The following is a 24,586-nucleotide window of genomic DNA, read 5'->3' on the forward strand; positions in this document are numbered from 1 at the left end:
CGCCCGGTATTTCTTATAATGTTAGTATCTGTGTAATCGGCAAAGACATGTATGTGGCAAATTTCATGTCAAAAGAGCAGTAAATAAGAACAATAGAACGAAAATAAAACTTTCTTGTCCATTTAGCAACATTTTGTTTTACTGATTCTAATTTTCGTATTTATAATTCCTTTCCTATGAAATTTACCACAAATTTAAATTTCCCGGCTATACACATAGTATCATTATTAATAGTACCCCACAAAAGTATTATGAAATTATATTCTTACAAGAAGACAGTTATAGATATACGACAATCAATTTGGACATGAGTATATCTAGCTGATAATAACAACATAGTTCTTTTGTCTCTTCTTACCAATTTGTTCAATTATTTCCTACGCTAACCTAGCAACGCGCAGAATGTATGAAACATCTCCTGTTTTGTACATCATAAGATTACTTTCGCTAAAGAATCATCCAGGCATATCTAGTGATGGTCTGTGCACCAGCAAATTACATTGGATATTGAAACTACAAGCAGTCTTGGGTTCTGCTTCAAAACCTCGGTGTTGTATAAGCATTTAGAACAAAAATAACGAATTATTGCAAGGGAAAATTTAAACATTACATTTCTTTGTTTTGTTCTTTGTAAGAGTGAGGGAATATGCTCCAGTTTATACTTTGAAATCTCATATAAAATCAACAAACCTAAAGTAGATAATGTGGATATATTCAGTTTTCTACATCCAACTAAGCAACGCTGCATACAAAAAGCATATCTATTGTACATAACAACGGTATATATATATATATATATATATATATATATATATATATATATATATATATATATATATATATATATATAACCACTTTCTCCTACGATATACCTATATGTATGATGCACATTTAGAGCCAAGTTAATGAACGTTGGTTGAAGATAGTGTATCTCCCATTCGTACGTGCGTGGATGCAATAGTATTTAACAGAGAAATGGGTTTGCATGTGTTTAAATGCAGCTCCGTGGGGGTTCTAAATGGGCCCCTTGGGCGAAGTAAGCTGAGGTACTAACATAGCTACATTAGCGTGCTCATATTCTTTGTCTTTGATCATATACACATTTGAAACTACATGAATACAATTGTTTTAGATGTTGAATTACATAAAATAAAGAAAACCAACGGATGTAAGAGTGGATAGTTGTATATAATGTTAAAAAATGGTTTACTTTCTTCTGAGATGTACATTCATGTCCAAAATTATTGTCGCATGTCTATAAATATGTTGTTCCAGGAATATAATTTGATAACGAATTCGCCCGATATTTCTTATAATATTAGTATGTGTATAATCGGCAAAGACATGTATATGGCAGATTTCATCTCAATAGAGGAGTAAATAAGAACAATAAAACAAAAATAAAATGTATTTGTCCTTATAGCAATATTTTGTTTTACTCATTATAATTTTCGTATTTATAATTCTTTTCCTATGAAATTTACCACAAATTTAAATTTCCCCATTATACACAAGTATCAGTGTTAAAAGTACCCTACAAGAGCATTATGAAATTATATTCTTACAAGAAGACAGTTATAGATCTGCGACAATAATTTTGGACATGAGTGTACCTACATAAGAAAGATCATAAGGAAAGAACGGTAAGAGATTAATTCGATATTCGGGATATTGAACATTTCTCGCAAAAAAATCGGAGTTACTTATAACAGGTGTAATTTTCTTGTAATTTATTGTTCAAAAAAATTCTGCATCCACATATTGTTTCAAAACCCTGTTTTTTTTAGTGACTAACGTAATTAAATAGGACAAAAACAGTGTTCTTTGGCCAACGGAGATCTTTCTTTCGAAGTCAAAATGTTAAAATTTCTTGGTTATATCTGAGAGCATATTCTTTAAAAATTATGTGTGGGTGGTCATTTTTTTTTTTTTTTTTTTTTTTAAACAAGGTAGTATATCTAATTTTCTTTTCAGAAATTATACCCTTCACGTTTTGAATACTTGCCAATTGCGAGAAAAGTTGTTTTTCGATGACTTAACGTATTTGTATTTTAAGTACTTACTTCATTTACTCAACATCTAAGTTATTTCTAGAGATACACACGAAACGAGCCGCGTTTAGAATCTCGTTCAGTCTTGTCTTGAAAACGAGACGAGTTTGGAAATAAGACGTGCTTTTTGGAATTCGAGACAAACATCTGTCTCATATGAAATTTTCGTTACGACAGACGAGGTGTCTGGTGAAACGTCTCGTCTTATCTCGAAAATATCGATAAAATTGTTTATTTAAAAAATATATTCCGAAAGAAGTATTCAGTGAGAAAGCGATGCTTGTTTTTGAACAAATATCAGCATTGATTACTTTAAATAAGTAGAGAATGATAGTTTACCTTACTATATCAAGTTTTATTAGTTATTACGTAAAAATACTGACGTGTGAATGTATTATATAAGATATATGCATAATAATCCACGTTTAATGCTATTATTATATTAGGCGTATTATTAAGTATTTTCAATATAAATCTCGGTATTTGAAAACAGACCCTGGACCATCAGACCCTTAATTTGGGTAGATCCGCGAACTAGATTGATCCAGTTGCCCTTACAGACCTGTAAACTGGAGCGACCCGAAATGACCCAATATGACCTGAAGACGACAATGAAAAGACTATACATGAACAGTATGTATATGGTTACTACAGTAATGTAATAATAACAAACAGAATTCTCTTCTCTTTCTTTTGCCCTCTCTTCTCACTAAACTAATAATTTTGCTTTTCTGATTTGGTTACATATGTAAAGTAGGCGCGGCCAAATCATCCTCAGGCGGCTTTAAAGGAAGCATAACACCATTAAAGTAACTCACATCTTTCTTTGTTAATATAGGGGTAGATTTAGGACGGACTTCTGCGGGGGAGCTGGGTTGTAATACTGCTACTTAGAGCTACGTTTAAGAGCTCCAAACTCTGAGATGGGTTTTATTTATATATAAAATAAGATATTTTCCTCTTCTAGGAGGGGTGATTGGCATGATCGCACCCCTGGATCCGCCCCTGATAAGAAGGATATTTCACCAAGTCCTTCTAGTTGAGGGTGGTCTTCCGGTTGACCTGCTAGTAAAAAAAAAAAAACGATTTTGCAATTGTTTAATCCTCTTGTACAGAAAATGATGTACAAACTTAGTCAAGTTTCATCTTTGTAGCTCTATATTTATTATGTTGATACTTTGGAAGAACTACTTTAGTGTTTCTTATGCTAGTGATACTATTATTATTAACGATACATACCGAAAAATGTATCAATTTTTAACACAATTTTTAACGATGACAATAACATGCCCCGTTGACACTACAGTCGTGCCGTTTGTGGCTTGTTTGGAGTGTTATTTATGAATGCGGTTGGGGTAAATTTTCTGCTTTACTACAAAGGAAGCAATTGTGGACGATTTCAAAGTGGGAAGTATGTATCAAAGCATTGCACTGAAATATAACTACAAGGTCTGTTAGAATACAAAGAGAATCATATAAAACAAAATCTATATCTTTCTTTTTATGAGAAACTGTCAAAATTTAATCGATGGAGCCTGTAAAAATTGTCGTGTAAAATATAAGAAATACCGCCGAGTCCTAACGGTGTTGTGTTAATTTTTTTTATGTAGTTTGCGTTCAAATACCACTTCATTACGTTTGAACATTAGGATGAATAAACATTAAATAGTCATAATATGGTACTAAATTGATTAAGAAATTTTATACAGGAAATCAAAGATCTGAATATTCGAGCTGGAATAATATAAATCATTAATCCACTATAAAACTCTGCAGTAATGTTGCAAAGTTGGTATTTCTGCTGTTTCCCAATCATTGGGACTGTTCGGGTCTAGCTGGGTTGTCAGGTCCGTCCGGATTTTAGAAGTGGGACCAATACACGGATGATTCGGACAAAAGTCGTGACTCGTTGACCCATGAGCCTTTCTATCATTGTAACATAGGCTTGAAATTTCGTTTATACGGAATATTGAAGTATCGAGGTCTGTTAATTAGTTGATTTAGATTTTAACATCCTTCTCAGCACCAAAATTACATGAAACGAGGACCTATAGCTTAACGTGGAATCCGAGCTATATGATACTAACACTGGGAATTGAACCCAGGTCATATACTAACCATATAGCTACAAAGCAGCTCTGTGCCATCATTATATGCGCCGAAACACCAATAAATTGTATACGATAGTGCCAAAAACGTTGGCGAAACCTACTTATAACTTAATAAGTCACATCGAACTTAATTTGTATAAAACAACATGACATTATCATGTTTATAGCATCAAAAATGGTTTGTGTATTCAAAGCCTTAAGATGAATTTAGTACGTAATCATTTTTTCAAAACGGTTCAGTAATGAAATAATATTTTAATTTTTTGCATGATTTTCTTGAGAATATAAAATACTACTTAGCAAGTCTTCTCATAGATTTCATGACTCCCAGACAAGTTTCTCGGTCACGCACTATTGTCAACTAAGTTTTTATAAAAATATATAAGAAAAATTAAAACTTGCTGTTCCTTATTATTAATGAACTAAACTTAATTGTCACCAGAGGGTACTTGAATAGTAACGAAAGCAATTTGTTAAATTTGATTTTATATATTTAATCTCTAGAAAAGTTATGATTATTTTTGTCATTGTCGAGAATTTCCAATTTAAAGAAACTTCAATTGAATAAAGAGAGTACCCCGTATTTTCTTCACAGATTTCTCAAAGGTTCGGGTCCCCTGGCATTTGTGGTACTTACATCCTACTTGTACTCGCTAATTGGCTAATTATTCGTTTGTGCAATTGTCCTCATTTTTCGTCATTGCTTGTGTGATGCGCTTCAGGTTAATCCGAATTGTAGCAAATTTAGCACATCTTAAATTTTTTTATCATGTGCCACCGAAGCAGAACTCTTCACAACCAAACATGCATATATCTGCGAGACAAGCTAGTATTTTCTCAGGAGTGAACATCTTTAGTCTTTTCTATGTCTTTTCCCAAATTCTTGTTTTTCTTGCCCTCTAATATCTAATTCAACACCTGGTATAGTCCTACTAGTGTATACCCCATGTATTACTGCGGTTAATATTTTGGATTGTTCTTTCCGCACCTTTCATAGAAAATGCGTCTGATCCCGAAGTCTCACACAAAATTCAATCATCTCGTATGGACATTTTTAATGTTCCGCCTCCTTCTTTTTTTTCGTTCTATGTCAAGTATCAAGAAACACTTAAATCTGTGTTTAATTGCTTTAAATAAAAAGTCAAAATACCAAATTGAGTCTTTAATCATAAGAGATTCCTTGGAACCCCTATTCAGCACATTCACGACGAATTTCAAAGGTTTCTTTCTCAGTGGCATTTCACGTCACAAAATTTATACACTTTCCAAATTTTAAGTTTCTAGCTTAAATCATTTGGCCTACGCATTGGTCAGCGAGGTACATGGGTTCCCGTGCCTCTCTGGCTCACGAAATCGATTACGTAATAGAGCAAACCACGTATATTAAATAAAAGAAATACTAGGCGTAATATCATGTAGATGACCCCTAGAAAATTTTCTTCTGGCGTCCCTGGCCAGACACTTATCCAGTTACTCAGTCAATCGAAATTTCTTCTTTTTGAATACAGAGAAAGATCGAAAAAAAACAATATTAACAGTTTGAACACTTCTCTTCACATAATGGGCCCAGCTGAAAAATGTTTTGTCTTTTCCTGCACCTTGGAAGTCAGCGAACGTTCGTACGTTGGTTAAGATAATTTTATCCAGTCAATAGCGAAACATTTCGGATGAGGCTTATTTAAATGCAAAAATAGAGTTAAATGTAAAATGGGGAAAAAATCTTGGAATCTTTAAATTGTCTGTACGTGTTTTAGTGTGGTTCTGTCGTCTTTACTTGGTTGAGGGGGGGAGGGGGGAGATGGAAAAAGAAGTTAGCTTTTCTACATTGTTGAATGTTTCTGAACTGACGAAAAGAGAAAATTGTATCCCGTCTTCCTGAAGAAAGAAGTAATGAACTTGGTCTTAACATTGTCTCTGTCATTCTCTCTCTCTCTCTCTCTCTCTCTCTCTCTCTCTCTTTCTCTCTTTCTGTGCACGGCAATAAACTTTCAAGTGAGTTCACTAACTCTCCAAATAGCGCATCAAGGTATGAGATGAATTAGGAAGGACGGCCTTGCTTCAAAGAAGACCGACTTTTAATTAAGACAGGCATTTTTCAGAGGATGAAATGAAAAGATGTCTGTGGTGTTTCTCCATTCTTCTTGACTACCATTGAGCATCTTCTCAAGTGGGAACTTTTTATTACATTTTATTTCCTATTTTTTTCCTATACAGGTGTTCCTCTCAACTTTCTTTGTTGCTCTCTTCCGTTTCATTTTGTATAATATATTATTTTAATATTTCAGATATAATTTATGAACCTTTTTATACTAATAAAATACAAAGTGTGGTATCTTATGTATTTTTCAAAATTTACCCGGGAAGGAAATAATGTTTACAATATAGGGAAGCCCAAAAGTAAGTATACACCCCTGCTTTGAACAAGTATAACATTCTAGTTTATGGGTTTATTTGCTTCGGCTCTTCCGAGCTTAAGATATAAGTAAAAAAAACAAGATTAAGAACAAATAATAAAGAAACTAAGTTAATCTCATGGATAATAATAAGAAATGATATAAAAGCAGTACGGTATTTTTGGGCCACCCTGTATACTAGCTGAAATGCATGTTCTTCATACGAGAATTATAGGTTTATGAAATGCATTAACTCCTTTACTGACCTTACGTATATCAATCAAAGCATAATGATAAAAACCCAATAACATACTTTATTTTTGGTATTTGAAACCCCTACGCTGTTAGGTTACACCCTTCAGTCAAACTAGTATAATAGAAACTTAGTTGGAGGTAGATTCTAAGTACTCTACAAAATTCGTTTCAAAATTTTAAAATCTTTTTCCTGAGATGTGATCACAAACAACAGACACTGGCGAAAAATGTTACTTTCGTTCGCATCGTTTAAAAATCCGGAATTTTGAAAAAATGTTGGGGCACATGTCCGTTTATTTGTAATGGGGATTTTATGTACCGACAAGGGCGCCCAAGGGAAGGGGGTTTCCAAGGGAAGGGGGCAAGTATAAGCGACATTTCAAATATAGTTTCAAATTTTGCTGTAACTAATGTAAAAACTCTATTGAGTTTTCGGTATTCCGAAGTACAATTACCTCTAGGGGGCGGGCGCCGCACCCTGCCCGCCCTGATGGGCGCCCTTGTGTACCGAGCTTCATGTTTTTAGTGTGAGGAATTCGTAAGATACTCTTTTGTTCATATAAATTTTAAACTTCGGTAACCATTTTACGATACGGTGTTATATCAAAGCGACTAGATAAAAAAAAGATCAACTTGAGGTAGGTGATAACTACAGGAAAAAGTCAGCAGTTTCCCCGTGACTCGATCCCATATACGACCACTTTCATTTCTATATTTAGGTTGAAATCTCCGCTCTGGGTAACGAATGGGAACTTACCACAGCAACAGAACACAGGGATGGACTAAGGTCAAGCACCCCTAACGTCACAGACTCTGCACATGTTCAGCAAACAGGCTGGGGTACCCCAGGCAGTCACAAGGTTTTGAGTTGTTAATCAGAGTGATATAAAAGTACACAATGGAGAATATATTTTATTCTTCACGAGAGATTTTTTTTCAATTTCAAACTAGGACATTCTGCATAACAAGTAAAAAAAAAAAAAAAAAAAATTGTGCGTTTGGGCTAGGAATGACAAATTAACGCACAATTCGTTGTTGATTAGTGACATTTGGTTCTCGTGATACAACATTGCAAAATGTGCCCGTTTGACGTGTTCCTGTGGAGCTCATTTTTCGTGTGACACGTGGACGTGATCAATAAACTCCTCAGGAAATTTGTGAAGGCAAACCCTCAGAAGTGAGTTTGTGCCATTTTACAGATGATTAGGCTTACACCATATCACTGTTATTCATTAGATGGTGAAATGAAAAAGAAAAAGTGGAAAATGAAATGAAATCTTTCAGTTTAACGGTCTCACGATTATGCCCTTTAAGCTAAACAAGACGGATGATTAAGGCAAGTGGATGATGATGAAATAATTGATGGAATGAGAATGTTGAAGGAAACAGGAGTACCTCGAGAAAATCCACGGACACGATGTTGCCCACCACAGAATTACTTTGTCAGTGATCGAACCACGGACCCCATATACCAGACGTAAGCGATCTACTACTTTTTTTTAAAAAAGAGATCAACTGATAATGCCTTAGTTTCCTGAGCAACCCGAGTTTACTCGTATACAAGACCTCTTTGACCTTTACCATATTCGACAGAAACACGAACACATACATATCCAGGACAATTAAAATTCCAAAGGCTCTCCCACCGAGAATCGAACCCGGGACATTGTACACCAAAGGTAGACGTGCTAGCCATTTTTTGCAACTTACTTGAACTACTTATTACTTCATTTTACTTGCTTTACTCGTTTACTTGACTTTTTCCAATCACTTAGAACGACAAGGACACGAACACAGAAACATTGAGGACAGTTAAAATCACAAAGGCTCTTCCACCGGGAATCTAACCCGAGACCCCGTGCACCAAAGTCGCACGTGCTAGTCACTAGACCAGCGGGGAGGGTCCATTAGACCAGCGGGAAGGGCTGCACTGTGTCCCCTAAGTAAGGTGAAAAATTTGGTCTCACTTTCATGATATGGATTGACATTGACCAATATGAATCACTATCTGGAGGTGTGTAGTTCTCCAAGTGTAAAAAATAGCTGGGAAACTTTCTTAATCGGATTGCTACTTCAAATGAACAATGGATCTGCTGACAATCGTAAACTGTGTTTAGAATGCTTAGATCGTGATTAGCGTCCAGGATAGTTTCCTAAACCACCTCTCGACCAAGAGGAGATGTTGCTTATATGATGACGGTGGAAGGGATCTAACGTGACATTGTCAGACGACATGGAACCATGAACGTAGATTAACAACCACCACAAATGTGTGAAAAGTATCCAGCAAAGACCAACAGACATGGTATCCTCTCTGTTGCACGATAATGCTCACCCACATGTTAAGCAAAAAACTGTACAGTCAGAGCTGTAATGTAGCGTATAGGGGAGTATACGGCATATACCCACCGAATATTTGTTTTTAGTTAAGCGTATATTCACCTTACACTTATGAAAGAACGAATATATGCGAAAAGCGAAAATTTTTATTATTGCATCACTCCTTGTGGGCCGTGCATGAATTGCAGTATGAAACCTTTCCCCACCCACTCAGATATCTCTCCCATTGACTACTACTTTTTTTTCTGTCATCTAGATCAATTGTTGAGAGAGAAGATCTTCCCTGACGATTGTGTGGTGCAAGGTGCTGTAGAGAATTTCTTTGCATTTCAGATTACACACTCGTTTTTGCGATGGCAAAAATGTGTGATTGCAAACGGCTACTATTTTGATTAACCAACTATTATAGTAATCACTTTTTGTGGCCTTAGAAAAAGACACATCTGGGATGGACATTTATGATTCACATCATCTAGTATATTAAATGTGTATACACAATTTAAATTGCAATTCACGCTAACAAGAAATGTTGTCAGCATTAATTGAATTGTGCACATGTAACACTTGCACATACACGGCTTGGAGAAGATTGGAGACACCCTCACTAAGGTCGTTCTGCTCATGGTTATAACTCATTAGTAATCAATCCTGTAGTCAGAGGTCTATATTGTTGAAATGGACAATAGCTACCAGATGTCCTTTTGTAGTTACCAAATGGTTGTACTTAGTAGCTTTAGTGAAGTAGCACTGTCAGTGCTTCATCGAAAATTTAAAATTCTGAATGGAGGCCTAACGGAGGAAAAGATTCGCCTCAATCCTTTAAAAACGATCACTTGTATATATTTTCACACTCAACCCTAGCCATAGGAACTACTACTACTACTATTACTACTACTAGTAGTAGTAGTACTAGTACTACTACTTATACTATGCATTCGTATAGGAAAACTGTACGTATAACGTAAGTAAATATTTTTTAGTATTATTTTCATCTTATTTTCATCAAAAAACTATCAAAATTAAAAAAAAACCTCCTTGGTGGGGGTTTGAACCTACGCCAAAAGCGTTCGTTATTAATAGCTTGCTGCGTGACCACACTCGACCACGAGGACGGACAGCAGTAGACGTTTAATTTCTGTTATATGTAGGCTACATGGCGAGAAAGGGATAAATTCAACCAATCAGAACCGCGTATTTAGGTCCTATTTCTAGAGTGGAGCGTGATTACAAATATGCCGATCACTTGCTCTAACTTTCTTTCTTTTTTTGTAAAAGCAGTAGTCTAAGAATTTCTTGAAAAACTATTTTAACATTGTTTTCTTTTCATTATATATTATGTTTTCGCGAAATATCTCTTTGAAAATGAGTGGATTGAAGACGTCTCATTCCATTATCGAGTGATTTCTCTGAAATATCCTGATCTTTGATCTTTCAGCAATTTTATTGCATCCGGTTTCTCTCGTTTGCAAGAGTTGCTTGTAAGAATGTTTGCTGGAAGTTAAGGAACAATCTCATCTTGTTTAGAAACATCTCACTGTATTGGTAGAACATAAGCAATAAGTAAATATTACTTATAGTTATTTTCACTTATATTTAGTGTAGTAGTTGATGGATTTTAAAAGAGGTCCTCCCTTGGGACACAGGAGGAAAAAAAAAAGCTGACAGGTTGGTATCTTGCTCATTGAGTAATGTTAAGTACTGTAAATATTTTAGAAACTGAAGTGGTGTCACATTGCCTATGAAGCTGCCGCTAAATACTCTTAGGGAGGGGGGTTCTCAACCTATGGTACGCGTACGACTGGAGATACGTACGACATATGCTGTGGTGGTATGTTGGTGGAAAAGGTTGAGGAAACCCTGTGCTTAGGGATACATTGATTCAGCTGTAAAACACGCACCTTTCATGCGAGAAATTCTGGTCATGTGAATTTGTGGTAGAGAACATTGTATCATTGTATCCTTTGGGCTTTCTCGTTTCCTCCCGCATTCTCATTGCTCAATTGCTTCATAATCACTAGCTAAAGAGCATAATCATGAGACGTTAAATGACGATTTCGTTTCATTTTTTAAAAAATATTCTTAAGATATCATTGTGTATTAGTCACGAACAAAAAAATTCTGTATTATATAACTCTAAATTATTTCCCATAAAAACAAAACGTGACATATACTCTATTACCTAATAATTTCAGATATTTTAAAATTATCCTTAAATTAAAGACATATCTAATTACATACATGAGATTCCATCATTGTTTTGAGATAATCTGAGATTGTAACCTCTCCAATAGAATAACTTTTTCTCCTGATCATCAAAAATATAGTGTACTTACAAGAGAATAGGAGTAAAAGTGGATCTTAAAAGGTAGGGGGACCAACGACGTCACGCTGTCCTCCGTGCCTATCTTCGTCCATTGTAATATTTTAGGAAGTGGAGGGACGCCATAGATATTTTTTGGAAGTGGGGTAACGGCGTCCCCCAACGTTCCCCCTCATTTTTACCCCTTCAAGAGAACATTCTGCTTTGAAAATAATATGGCATTAATTCCACACTTTCAATATTTTCACTATTGCTTGATTTGTATATCGCATTACACTATCTGGTTTATAATACAGGATGTAATTCCAATAACAATACTTGCCACTACTTTGTTGATCTTAAGTTCAATTTTAAAGGCGTTAGATATCGCCGCTCTTTACACTTCATAGGCAACCTTTGAACTTCATTGCTTCATACACAATGCGGACATTAGAACCTAAAAGAGTATATTTTAAAAAAATCAAAGAAACAAGCTTTTCAAAATTTGATTTTACTCATCAAATGGGTTACTTAATTGAGTTAGAGCATTGATTGTTTCAATCTGACGACTAAAACGGAACACATTTTATTCCATCCACTAGCAACCCTAGTCAGACCTTGAATATACGTTTTTCAAAAGTGGTAGATAACTGTGTGTTTACTTAATGTATTTATACATCTAACAGGGGATCATTCCGATTTGGTGAATTCAATTGCTGAAAATGATTGCTAGCACTGGATTCAGCACCAAAAGAAACATAGGAACAGAATATGTGTAATGGCACCCCGTATACAGGGTGGGAGATAAATGAGGGCCAAGTGCGAAGATAGAATGCACAAAATGTCTCGAAATGCCATGTTAATTTTGAAATGAATAGAGAGATTGAAGTCAAATGTTGGATATGAGGAACGCATATAATGCTCCACTGAATAGGCGTAATGTGAATCTGAAAAACCGCCATGTTGGACTTAGCGCAAGAAAAAGAATATACAGGAAAGGGGATATGTGACATGGCTCTTGACACACATAGTCTATTGAAATCAATAGTGGTCAATACAGTTTAAGACCTCTGTAGCAGGAGGCGTTCCACACTATGGCAACGTATTAATACAGTCGTAAAAGTGACGTGAACAAGAAACCCTGTAGTACGGTCCATGAGCACGTTGTATGCACAAGGGGTAGAAAGAATCGAACCCTGGAACATCAAGAAAATTGGGAGAATTTAGATTTCTGGCCTTTGGGCATCTATGGCCATGTTAGCCCGCCACGTTTGAGGAATGACATCCCTCGGCGATCACACTATCCGGGGAAAGGGAATTAAGAAATGATTGGGGAAAGAAGAAAGCGGCCTGGGACCTATGTATTAGGTACCACCCCGACAATTGCCTGGTGTGAATGATTGAAACCTCCTTCAGGATGTCTGGCCTGACAAAGCTTTTTACACTTTTTCGACCGAGTACCCCCACCGGGAATCGAACCCGAGACACCTCGCATCAAAGACAAGAGCGTTAGCGACTACGCTACGAGGGGCCACATTAAAAAGAATGTTTGGAACGTGTAACGGAGTGAGAAGTAGTTCCGTGGTACCTTGTACACCTCGCTTTTGATAGCGTAAGTTTTTGGTCAAAAATATATTTGTGTTTGTCCATATCCACGGTAATCACCAGTTATAGCTTCATTCGACTTCCGGCTCTTCCCCAAAATCAAAATTGTGCTAAAATGAAGACGTTTTGGGACCATTCCCTTGCAACGCCCTTCCAAAAGAAGCCTTCCAGAAATGTTTTCAGTCATGGATTCAACGTTGGGATAAGGACATTGCTAGCCAATGACAGTGCTTTGAAAGAAATTAAATCAAATGCCATATATGCTTATTACTTTGTTTCTAATAAAATTATTCACGTACTTTTTGATCATACCTCGTACTTATCATCCCTGCTCCCGCCAAGTGAACTTTGTGGTGGACAAACACCGTGTGCGTGGGTTTTCTCGGGGTTCTCCCGTTTCCTCCCACTTTCTTCATTCCACCATTTCATTCATTACTCATTATCACCGTCTCCTTTAGCCTAACCGGCATAACCGTGGGACGTAAAACTCAAAATTTCATTTCATTTCATTTTTTCGTATTTATCATATTTTCGAAATTTTTACTGCGTATGTTAGTTTCATACTAGTGGATATCAATCTGAACTCTAGTGATCAGGGACACCCGCAGGATTTTTCCAAGGGGGTAGGGGCAAGGACACATAGCACAGTCACCAATATACAAACATACTTTGATGCACACATGTACATAATATCATATAAAACAACAGTTATTTACATGTGCACATATTCTTCCTAACTATAGTAAATAAGCTATAGTATGTAATGTAAATATATTAAATACAGTGTAGAATGTGAGAACAGATTACTGTTTTTGACATGTATTTCCAAGAACTGAATACCCTTTGAAAATCCAGGGGGCAACTGCTCCCCGTTGTGGGTGACCATGCTAGTGATTGCATTGTACGTAGTGGCAAAGATTAAAAGGACTGTTCTTTAAGGCAAGGTAAAGTGGAGGAACAACTAAGATAGAACACATTTAAAGTCGTGACTAACGCTATGTTGCCAAATCTCTTATGGACGTCAATCAGGACTGCAGACTCCATGTTAAATAACAAAATATGTGTTCGATCATTCCTCATTCCTATAAAGAAATAAATCTCCATAATTATATTTTTTTTATTTTTGGTATTCATTGGGAAGACACATGAATTTGTGACTACATTACCGAGCCGCTCTTAGACATACTTATCGAACATGTGCATATCACCGGTTCCTCATACACAAGTTTGGGCCTAGAACAATTTTATTAAGAATAAACAAAAGAAATACATAGCATCATCTTGTTGGTGGTTAGTTGAACAGAAGTTACGAATCATTGAACCGGACAAAGTATAACATCATTCATGGTAAATTCATTGCTGCCAATGGGAAAAAATGTTAGCGATAGAACCATATCGAGATCTCGACAGCCATAGACACAAATTATGAGTCCAAATTTACAAATGCTACTAAAGAATAATTTCTGTTGCATATTTTATAAGTATTTTGGAAAATTTGCTGTCTCGCCATAGCATGTGTCTCGGATTGACCCAAGTTGCAACTACGTAATATTCGAGAACTCTAAAATTATCACACACTATGAATTATTTTAACATGACGATATACATTGTCAATTTAACTGTTGTTTCATTTATATTTCTTAAAAAAAGAATAAAAAAGAAAATAACACGCTCCTTATATGTATAACTTAATGAGCCCGCACAAAATGCCCTCCTACCTATGACGATGCAGTTTTAATTGCTTAAGAGGGTAAACGAAGGGGCAGAAAATTTTTGGGGGGGAAGCTATTTTCTTTATATATATATATTGAAAATAACAGTTTTATATTAGTTAACCTACAATACAATACAACATGTCTGGAATTCACAGGCCGGCGGTGTCCCGAAAGTTGAATCGTGTTCAATGACGAAACTGAAGGAGGGGAGGGGGGAGCAAACCGGGCTTGTGCACCGGGCACCTGATTGGGTAGGGCGCAAAACTGTGCATATATTTATTTTCACTATAAGGCAAGGAAATGAGTTTTAGCAAATTAAAGATCATAAAAAATTACCTCAGAAACTTAACAGGTCATCAACGATTCACCAACCTTCGAATCATATCCATAGAGCATAAGTTAGCTTCAAACCTATTTTTGAGGACGGGAACAGGTCAAAACTCCCACAGCCAAAACCCCCACACTCAAGAAATGTCAAAACGCCCACACAAACGGTCATAACCCCCACACAAATGGACAAATCTCCCAAATACACGAACGGTTATAATCCCCACAGCCAAAACTGCCACACTCAAGAAATGTCAAATGCCCGCACAATCGGTCATAACTCCTCCACAAACGGACAAATCTCCCAAATGCACGAACGGTCATAACTCCCACAGCCAAAACCCCCACACTGGTAATCGGTCATAACCTCCACTGTAAAAAATTTCGCCTTAAATTTACTGACCGATTACCGTCAACTCTCGCTGCCATCCGATTACCCTAAATTTTACGGGCCACCGTTTTTTTCATCAAAACGGCAGACCATATATTTAGAAGCAAAATAATATTGACCGTGTTTAGAAACAAGTTTGGTATCGTATATTTTACGGTAATTTACCGTATAATTTAGGGATCGTTTTTTTTTTTTTTTTTTAAGAAAAAAACAAAGGTGTGTTATTACCGTACAAGATTTACGGTAATTATCACACCGATTCCCTATCTAGAGGTCCTTGCCGGTCCAGCGTGCCCTCTTGCTAGATTCAGTAAGAATTCTTGCTGGGCAATATATATTGACCCAAGTTTCATCGAATTGATGGAAACTGTATCAGTACACACACTAGCTAGTAATAATTTTTCCTGGATGGATGCAACTAGAGTGCACGCTGGTCCACTGGTGTTAAAGACTACTTAACTAAAGAAAACACAAAAGTGAACGAAAGAAGCGTTGTGCCTACGACGTGCATAATATCCATAAGAATAAAATTGAAATTAATTATTAGTTTGTAATATCGAATCCTTGTTCTGATATCATCTTGAACATACATTGCTTTTTCTTTTCAAAATTACCAATTTTGTCATGTATTGAACAAAACACCAGAAGAGGATTCGATATTACATACAAAAAAAAAAAAAAAAAAAAAAAAATCTTGAATTTTATAGCAGAGTTTTCGCACGCTTTGAAAATGTAGTTGGAACAAACATCCATGTCCTTTTAAGATATTCATAAATCGATATTCTGTTGCAGTGTTAAGATTATCTTTATCGCATGTATTTTCGCTATGAGTACCAGTAGACTAATAGACCTCAAATATCCTAATCAGCGATTCATTCGATTAGTCGCATTATTACGGTTTCAGATAACCAAGCAGGCACCCGACAACATAGCTTAGAATGACCAGAAGTACGACTAAAGTGTAAAACCATATGACTTCTCACAACACAGCCTACAGTATTCAGTATCAGCTATCCCAAATTAATAAATACGTGTTTGCATAATTATGTAATAGTGGCATCAATGCTCAAAAAAAAAAAAAAGTCACCAAACTTCCAGAGTATCGAACTTTTGCATATTTATTAAACGCTCAAATGTATTAACAAGACACCAGAACAGATTATAGGTACAGTACTCAGAACAAAATTAAAGATAAAAATATTTACAGATATATTTTTCAAATCTAACAATTCATTTATTCAGAAAAAAATAATGACAGCATGGGCGCCCGATGAAAATTTTCTAGGGGACTCATCTCCCTGGTTACTATATACCCTATTATATTTGATATTTTTTATTTGTATTAAGAAATTTAATACGTTTTCATTAACTAGGGGAGCGACTCCCTGCCCCTCCTTCGGGCACACATGAGTGACAGTATACTTTTATTTCTGTAACATGAAAAATTCCAGTTGATACAACACAATTTATGTAATGCTGTACCAAGTACGGTAAACTACGAAGCACTTTCCCTATTTTTTTTTAAAGTATTTCAACATTGTGATTCTAATTCTAGCTTCACCACCACTCTTAGTTAGCTACATTATCATAAGACTTTAGTTTATGTATCCAGCAGCTTCTTGGTTTCGAATCGTTGCACTTTGGAGCGATCTGCTTGCCACGATAGCCAACTAAAGTTTTGTTTGTCACCGAACAAAGTTCAAATATTAACATGGTGCTTTCCCATACATTACCTTGCTTAATGTTGAATTTCCAGGATATCTTCAACAGTAGTATGCCTACTGTATATATCACACCAGAAAACCACACACTAAACAAACAAATAAACTAACAAAAGAAAAGAAACAAAACAAAACAAAACACAACACATCCGAACCTACGCGCCATCAATCCTCGTTTCGAACATGTGCTTTTTCTCTCCAATGCGCATGCCCGACAGAAGTATCTACAAGAAAACGGTCTCCTACCATTATTTTAGAAAAACGGTAAACCGTATATTTTTCATGGTAGGAGGCACGTATTTTCACGGTTATTGGTCACAGTGTCCAACGGTCATAACTCCCACACAAATGGACAAAACTCCCACACTCTGAAATGATCCTGGTTGCATGTCTCGCCCTTATACTTTTTAATAACATTTTTTATTCTACTTAAACTGATGTTGCAACTATTCTTCTTGCACTGTTTTCTAATGACAGAAACACTAAAGTGGCGTTATAAAGAGCCGCAATAAAGACGTGAAATCACGATCATTTCAGAGTGTGGGGGATTCGTCCGCTTGTGTGGGGGTTTTGTCCATTTGTGTGGCAGTTGTGACAATTTCTGCATGTGCGAGTTTTGAACATTTGTGTGGGAGTTTTGTCCATTTATGTGGGGATTATGACCGTTGCTATGTGTGGCTGTTTTGTCCATTTGTGTGGGAGTTACGACCGATCGTGTGGGCATTTTGACATTTCTTGAGTGTGGGAATTTTGGCTGTGGGGGTTTTGACCGTTCGTGCGTTTGGGAGATTTGTCCATTTGTGTGGGAGTTATGACCGATCGTGTGGGCGTTTTGACATTTCTTGAGTGTGCGGGTTTTGGCTGTGGGGGTTTTGACCTCTTGAGGACATTGTAAAAACCTTTGCAGCCAAAAGAGCCCGAAAACTTAAGTTTTAGATAAAGTCTTTTACATTTTCATTTAAATTACATCGATTCAAACTCGACACAACAGCTTGGCTGTTTGTCATAATTAAAAGTATTCTATTCTAAAGCAACAGACTGTTGATTCATTCTACATATATGCACATGCGGATATAATTCCCAAAACATTGTGATTTGTAGTTATTATAGAAGACTATAAGAATATATCAAGCATACTACTCTCAGATTATTTGGCAATCAAATAGTAATTAGTTTGGTGCTTTGTCTTGTATTAAAACTTAAATTATGTGTTTAATTTTGAAATCAAGCATTACCACTTGAAGGAAAAATGGAATAGGAGAATTGCTGTGTGATGCAATATCAGGTGTAGTCGGGGAGCATCTTGGTTTGATTGGTCAGGAAGGGGATCGCTGAGGTGAGTTGTTGCCCCGGGCGACAACTAGGCTAGTTGCGTAGCTGTTTGTGTCCCCGAACTGAAAGACGAACATAAATATCTTGATACGTTTGATATCAGATTTATTAGTTTAGAAATATCCTTCTTCAATAGGTGCTAATTTTCGTTGAAGTAACGGGAGGAGTGGGAAGCACCAAAGGACTGAAACCTAAATAAGAGGGATTTTAAATCTAATTTCAACATTATTTACTGACATTTACACTAGGCGTGGTTTTTCATTGGCTAACATAAACTTTTAGAGTAAATTTAATAATATATTACATCAGAACAGTCAGAGGCGGATCCAGGGGGGGAGGGGCGATCGGGGCGATCACCTTCCCCCCAGAAGAGGAGACTTTCTTATTTTATATATATAAATAAGACCCATCCCAAAGTTTGGAACCCTTAAAAGTAGCAGTATGACAACCCACCGCCCCCCCCCCAGAAGTCGGTCCTGGATCCGCCCCTGAGAATAGTATACGTATATTCTAAATTAAATCATTGTGTATATTTTGTTCAGTTGCCCTTTCGAATTGACTTGGTTACACTGAATATGTGAAATATATTTTTGGTGAGAGCGATTATACGAATAAACAAAATTTCAGCTTTCCACAATCACTCGTATAGAAACTACTTTGATTCATTCTAAGACTAGTGACATTTGTTTAAAAAAATAAATTCACTTTTAAATTGATACCCCATTGTTTCTGCATAAAGGTAATGTAATTAACATTATATTATAAATATCTCCTGCAAAGTAGTTTTATTTAGGAGTCCTAGATGGAGAAAACAGTTGAAACGTTTGATTTAAAGGTACGGGTGTTAGAGAACTTTTTAAAACATGATATTTTTGAATCAGGAAATACTATTTTCAATACGCTAGTGAATCACTGCAAAAAGTTCTCAATTTGGAAGGAAATAACTTTGTCTGAAGAATAATTCTTTCAAATACTCCAGGTATATTACTTTTTGACGGTATTTTTATTCCTCATCTAAAGGGGTGCAGAGCGTGATACACCGCTAAGTCGGCGTTTATATATAGTATTTATTCAAATAACAGTCACATTTTCATTTCTTAAGAGTTCTATTCAGTTCTAAGATAGGCGAACTGGAAAAGACGATACCTTTTAATTCTTATGTAGTTTAAATTTGTAGAATGGATGTAGGCACAATAAGACTATACGGTAAAGTTGTAAAACGTTTATACAGCAAAAGATGCAGTGTAAAAGCAGGCAATAACTCCCAGAGGTTACTATACGATCCTTTTATACTCACACTGATGCCAAACATTAGTGTTTGTGTGTATTATTTAACCACAAATAAATCTAGTTTAGTGAAGTCCATTCCTTCAGTTCCAAGACCCCTTTCATACCATCTTTTCTCCGTACAGTTTTTTTTAAAAACAGTATTCTCATTCTGTTCCATTCCCAGATTCCGATTTCGTTTCTGAGGTTAAGCAAAAATGCAAGCTGAATCTTATTCATATGGAAATAAATCGGTTTCTGTTGGATAAATATCGAACAGAAGAAACGGGATGATGTGAAAAGGGTGTTACAAGCTGTAAATGGATTGTATTCCTTATATATATACCATGAATACATCTCCGTTAAGGAGGAAGTGACTGTTTTACTGATTAACTGTCAACAAGTTATAATCTTCATAGTAAGCACATCCAATATACAATAACTGGTATATGGTGCGTTCAGTGCATAAAGGGATCAGGGCCACTTTTGGTCATTTAGGACAATTTCATCTTTAAAAATTCAGCTCCTGTCAGAACTTAAAAGTTTCCTGTCAAAATACGGTACTGTTAAGAACTCTTAGAACGTAAAACAGTGATTGATATTTTTCTATGTTCTTTTGTGTATTGTACAAAATTTTAAGTCCCTGTTTCTCACAATTTTGGTAATTAAACTTTATTCACTTATGCTCTGAACCAGGGGTAAAAGTAGATCTGAAAAGGTAGGGGAACGCATGACGTGATACCGTTCCCGTGCCTATCTGTGTGCATTGTAATTATTTAGAAAGTGAGGGACGCCATAGGTATCTTTGGAAGTGGGAGTACGACCACATAAAGTTACAAAAACATTTTCACAGCTAAAAGTCAAATCTTGATTCAGGTATATTATGATAGCCAACTACACCAACTACAATCCAAGGGAACAAATCAAACATTATTCATTTTATTCACGGGCCAGATCCGACTCGCGTAAGTCTGTTTCTCCATATCTCTACTGTTTAAATATATTTCAATCTCACTGAAAATAAAAATTGGAAACAAGCCAACGTAAGTTATTACACTCATATTAGTATCAAGTATCACATACTTCTGTTGCAGAAAACATTAGTATTAAGTAACGTAAGCAGGCCTACTACATTCATGTAACGACTTCGTACTAGTGTTCAGTATAAAAACCAGTTGAGAATGCTCCAAGAGCATTGCCAGAAGAACGAACAGACGGAGCGGGAAGGATAACTGTCATTGTTCTTACATGTAAAAGTAATGTTTTTTTATCCGCACCTTCTGTTTCTCGCAAAACATCATTTCTCTATGACTATCAGTTCCCGAGATATGGATCATTAAATATCCCGAAATTCCAAATTTTTTTGGTCAATATCTGGGAAATGTTGGCCAGTTGGCATGTAGCCAGTTGGACAGTGGCCATCAATTAATATTTCCTACCAAAATATTTATCATCCTATTAGGTATTTCCTACCAATATCATCTCTATATGATTTACGGCTCTCAAGATACAGCTCCTTAAATTTCTGGAAATCAGCCATTTTTTGGTCAATATCTCGGGAACGTTAAGAGTGAAGCGAAAAATTTAATCACTTTCTCAGATAGTTTTTGATGCCCTTTCGAATGCAGGGTTCGAAACTGAAAAAAAATGCAAATAACAGACAGACGGACAGACAGACAGACAGACAGACATAGAGAATTCAATAAAGAACTTTTTAAGTTCATTGATCACTTAACATTAAAGAGCTTAATAAGCATGTTCAAATATTTGTTGCATGTGAATGATTTGATCACCCTTATATCATCCTCCACTCCCCAGAAATAGTAATCATAGTGTGTATTTGAATGAATTATATACCTCTAAAGTCGAAATCACACTTAATTGTTTGTATACTTCCCCAAAACATACAAACACCAAATTTGGCATACTTGTTCGCCATGTGATGTGAGTAATGGGAAAATTCCGATATCATGAAAAAGGCTACATTTTCCATGTAAATGAAGTGTCGAAATTTTTCATCGTTTCGAAATGCTGGTTTTTAGAGTAGTTCCGCACATCATAGAAACGTCATATTTTGTCAGGCAGTGAAGATAGGAACATAGTTTATGTTAGAAAAAAGAGCATTAAAATTCGTTTTGGTTTGGCGGCACAAATCGAAAAAATGTGAAATTTGTAATGGCTGTGTGTAGGACGTTGAAATTTCGAGGTGATGTTTATTCTGATGCGTAGTTTGCCAATCCGCCCTTAAACTTGAAAATAAGTAGCCATCTTCGGTGTAAGAAAGTTCTAGGAATGTTATAAGGGGGCGTCTAATTCTGTACAACTTCTAGATATGGTGGAACCACGAAATTGCGTTCAAGTGTGTAGATCAAAGCGTAAGTAAGGGGAAAAATCGGACATGTTGGAAAAGTCGTCATCTTCGATTCAAGATGGCGGTTCAAATGTTTGTAACCATGAGAATTGTAAGTTGTTCTCACGGTAGGACAGTCAAGTTTTGCTATACTCTTAACGATGAGGTACAGTTTCAATGAAGAAACAAATCATTGGAGAAGTCGCCATCTTGAATGCAAAGTTGCCATGTTGTTGAATTGGCGTGATCTGCCTTGTTATGAGCTATGTTGAACATAATAGAACAAACATAAATCAACGTACGAGCATGGTTCAGAGGTAACGTGTGAGCTTTCTAAGTAGCAGGTCAGGGTTCAATTCCCGACTAAACAGTTTTGTATTTTTTTCTTATCCCCATTTCTTCGTATTAGCAAAGTACTTTGTGTTCGTATTGCGGAAACAAAATATTTTCATTATTACATACGTAGAGGGAAAATATATATTTATACAGCAACTTTTGAAATGGTCCCGAAACGAGGCAATATGTTCGTGTGAAGTTTCAAGACGATACTGAAGTTTTTAAAATCAAACATATGTAGCTTTTAAAATGGAGCATAAGCAGTGTCTCTTTCCAAAGCAATGTTCCGGGGGGGGGGTGAATTATTAGCCCGGGTGCACTGCTGATAATATTCTATTTGTTATTGTATTTTAAACGTATTATTTGGATCTCCTTCCGGGGCGCTCTAAGGAGGCAGTGACCCCGAAAAGAGTCTGAAAGAAACATTGGGTATAGTTTTCACGATATAGTGTCAATACAAGACAACAATACATTTTGTCTCGCGACAACAGTGTCTGCTTCAAACCGGAAAAGATTGCAAAATATCTCTCCCCTTTTATGTCCCTCTTTAAGATACATGCGTATACCAAATTTGAAGTCAATACCACAAGTTTAAATTACAAAATAATAATTTTAAGGAAATACACACACACACGTTCATACACACACACACACACACACACTCATAAATGGGCACCTCTTGAAAATTGTCTCGCCGGCAGCGTAGATAGTTATAATATATAAGATACGTGGAAAAGTGCCCCTTTCGATTTAATAGTTTTAGTGGCGAAACCGGTTGGCATGAAACGCCGGTGTAATAGAGTCAAGCTTATTGGCAATCATCTATGCTATAAAAAACTTTCAAAGAAAGAAAAATTGAGAAAATAAATTGTAGGGAATCGAAACCAGATCTCCTGCCCAGTAGGTTCACGTCATTCCCCTACACTACTGAATTGCTTAGATTTTCGATTTCCTACTTACTGCTCATATAGTACTGGTACGTAGCGGCCCGCATCTGTTGAATTACACCTATCGGAGTAGTAATCGTGTTATATATGCGTTCTTTAGGGTGATTAAGGAAATGATGTCTTGTTATTTGATTGTAATAAGAAATGACAAGGACACCATTCTAATACACTGTTTTACTACAATGCAGAAACTGATGTTTAAGATGGTATAAACAAATTTTTTAAAGTCTCCAATAATATTCATATTCTAAATTACGTAGTAAATAATCGTCTTCATTGAAAATATAAGAGTAAAGATACAGGAAGACTGTTTGTAATTGTCCCGTATATATATAAACATTTCAAGAAGTCTTGCTGCCCAATAATTACTTTTGTACCAAAGGACACTATTATAATACACTGTAGTACGCTAGAAAAGAATATCCGAACAAGTGCCACCGAAATACCTCTTATTTTGAATGTAAACACCATTTGCAATTAGTAAAGAATAAAAATTGAACGTTCCGATGTAGCTGCAAAAAGTAAAAAAGAAAAACATGGTAGTGGACCATACTCATGGTTACTAAAAATACAATTTCTACATGCCTTACACCTCCCGACCACATTTCTACGTTAGCAAGTAAGAGGCTTGTGTTTAGGTTATGCTGGTCAATACGTTTTGCAAAGGGTCCCGGTTTAACTCTGACGCACCACAGGTGCGAGAAGGGAGCAAAACACATTTTTTCTCTCCCTCTGTGTGTCTATTTATCTATCTATCTGTATATATATAACGTTATTTGTGAATGCCATAACCACCCTAATTTTCAGCGGATTGAGACAAAACTTGGCACAAACATTAATTGTTGAAATATCTTGATGAGTTCGTTAACCAGAATAATCAAATGAAAATGTTAAAAATGTTAAAAATCAAACTCCTAAAAAGTTCCAAGGGAACCAAATTTCGCCCATAAATAGGTATTCAGAAAGTTTGAATAACTTTTCCTCTTTTACTGAAATATTTGTGTGCAGGGACTTATTGAAATATTGGACCCGATTAATCGCCTAAAGAAGGTTCACGCTCTTTCGCTACGGTCAGGATTTATTTATTTTATTTTTTTTATTTTCGTATCGGAACAAGATGATTGTTAGTGATGATATGAAATTACAC

General features: G+C 36.0%; 1 protein-coding gene across 2 annotated transcripts in view; it reads left to right on the forward strand.

Moving 5' to 3' along the window:
• The window catches only part of LOC145664099 (neural cell adhesion molecule 2-like), a 791,671-nt gene that overhangs the window by 409,912 nt on the left and 357,173 nt on the right, over nt 1-24,586 (forward strand). The window lies entirely within an intron of this gene.

This window comes from Thermobia domestica, chromosome 11 (genome assembly GCF_964235325.1).
Source record: "Thermobia domestica chromosome 11, izTheDome1.hap1.1, whole genome shotgun sequence".
Lineage (NCBI taxonomy): Eukaryota > Metazoa > Arthropoda > Insecta > Zygentoma > Lepismatidae > Thermobia > Thermobia domestica.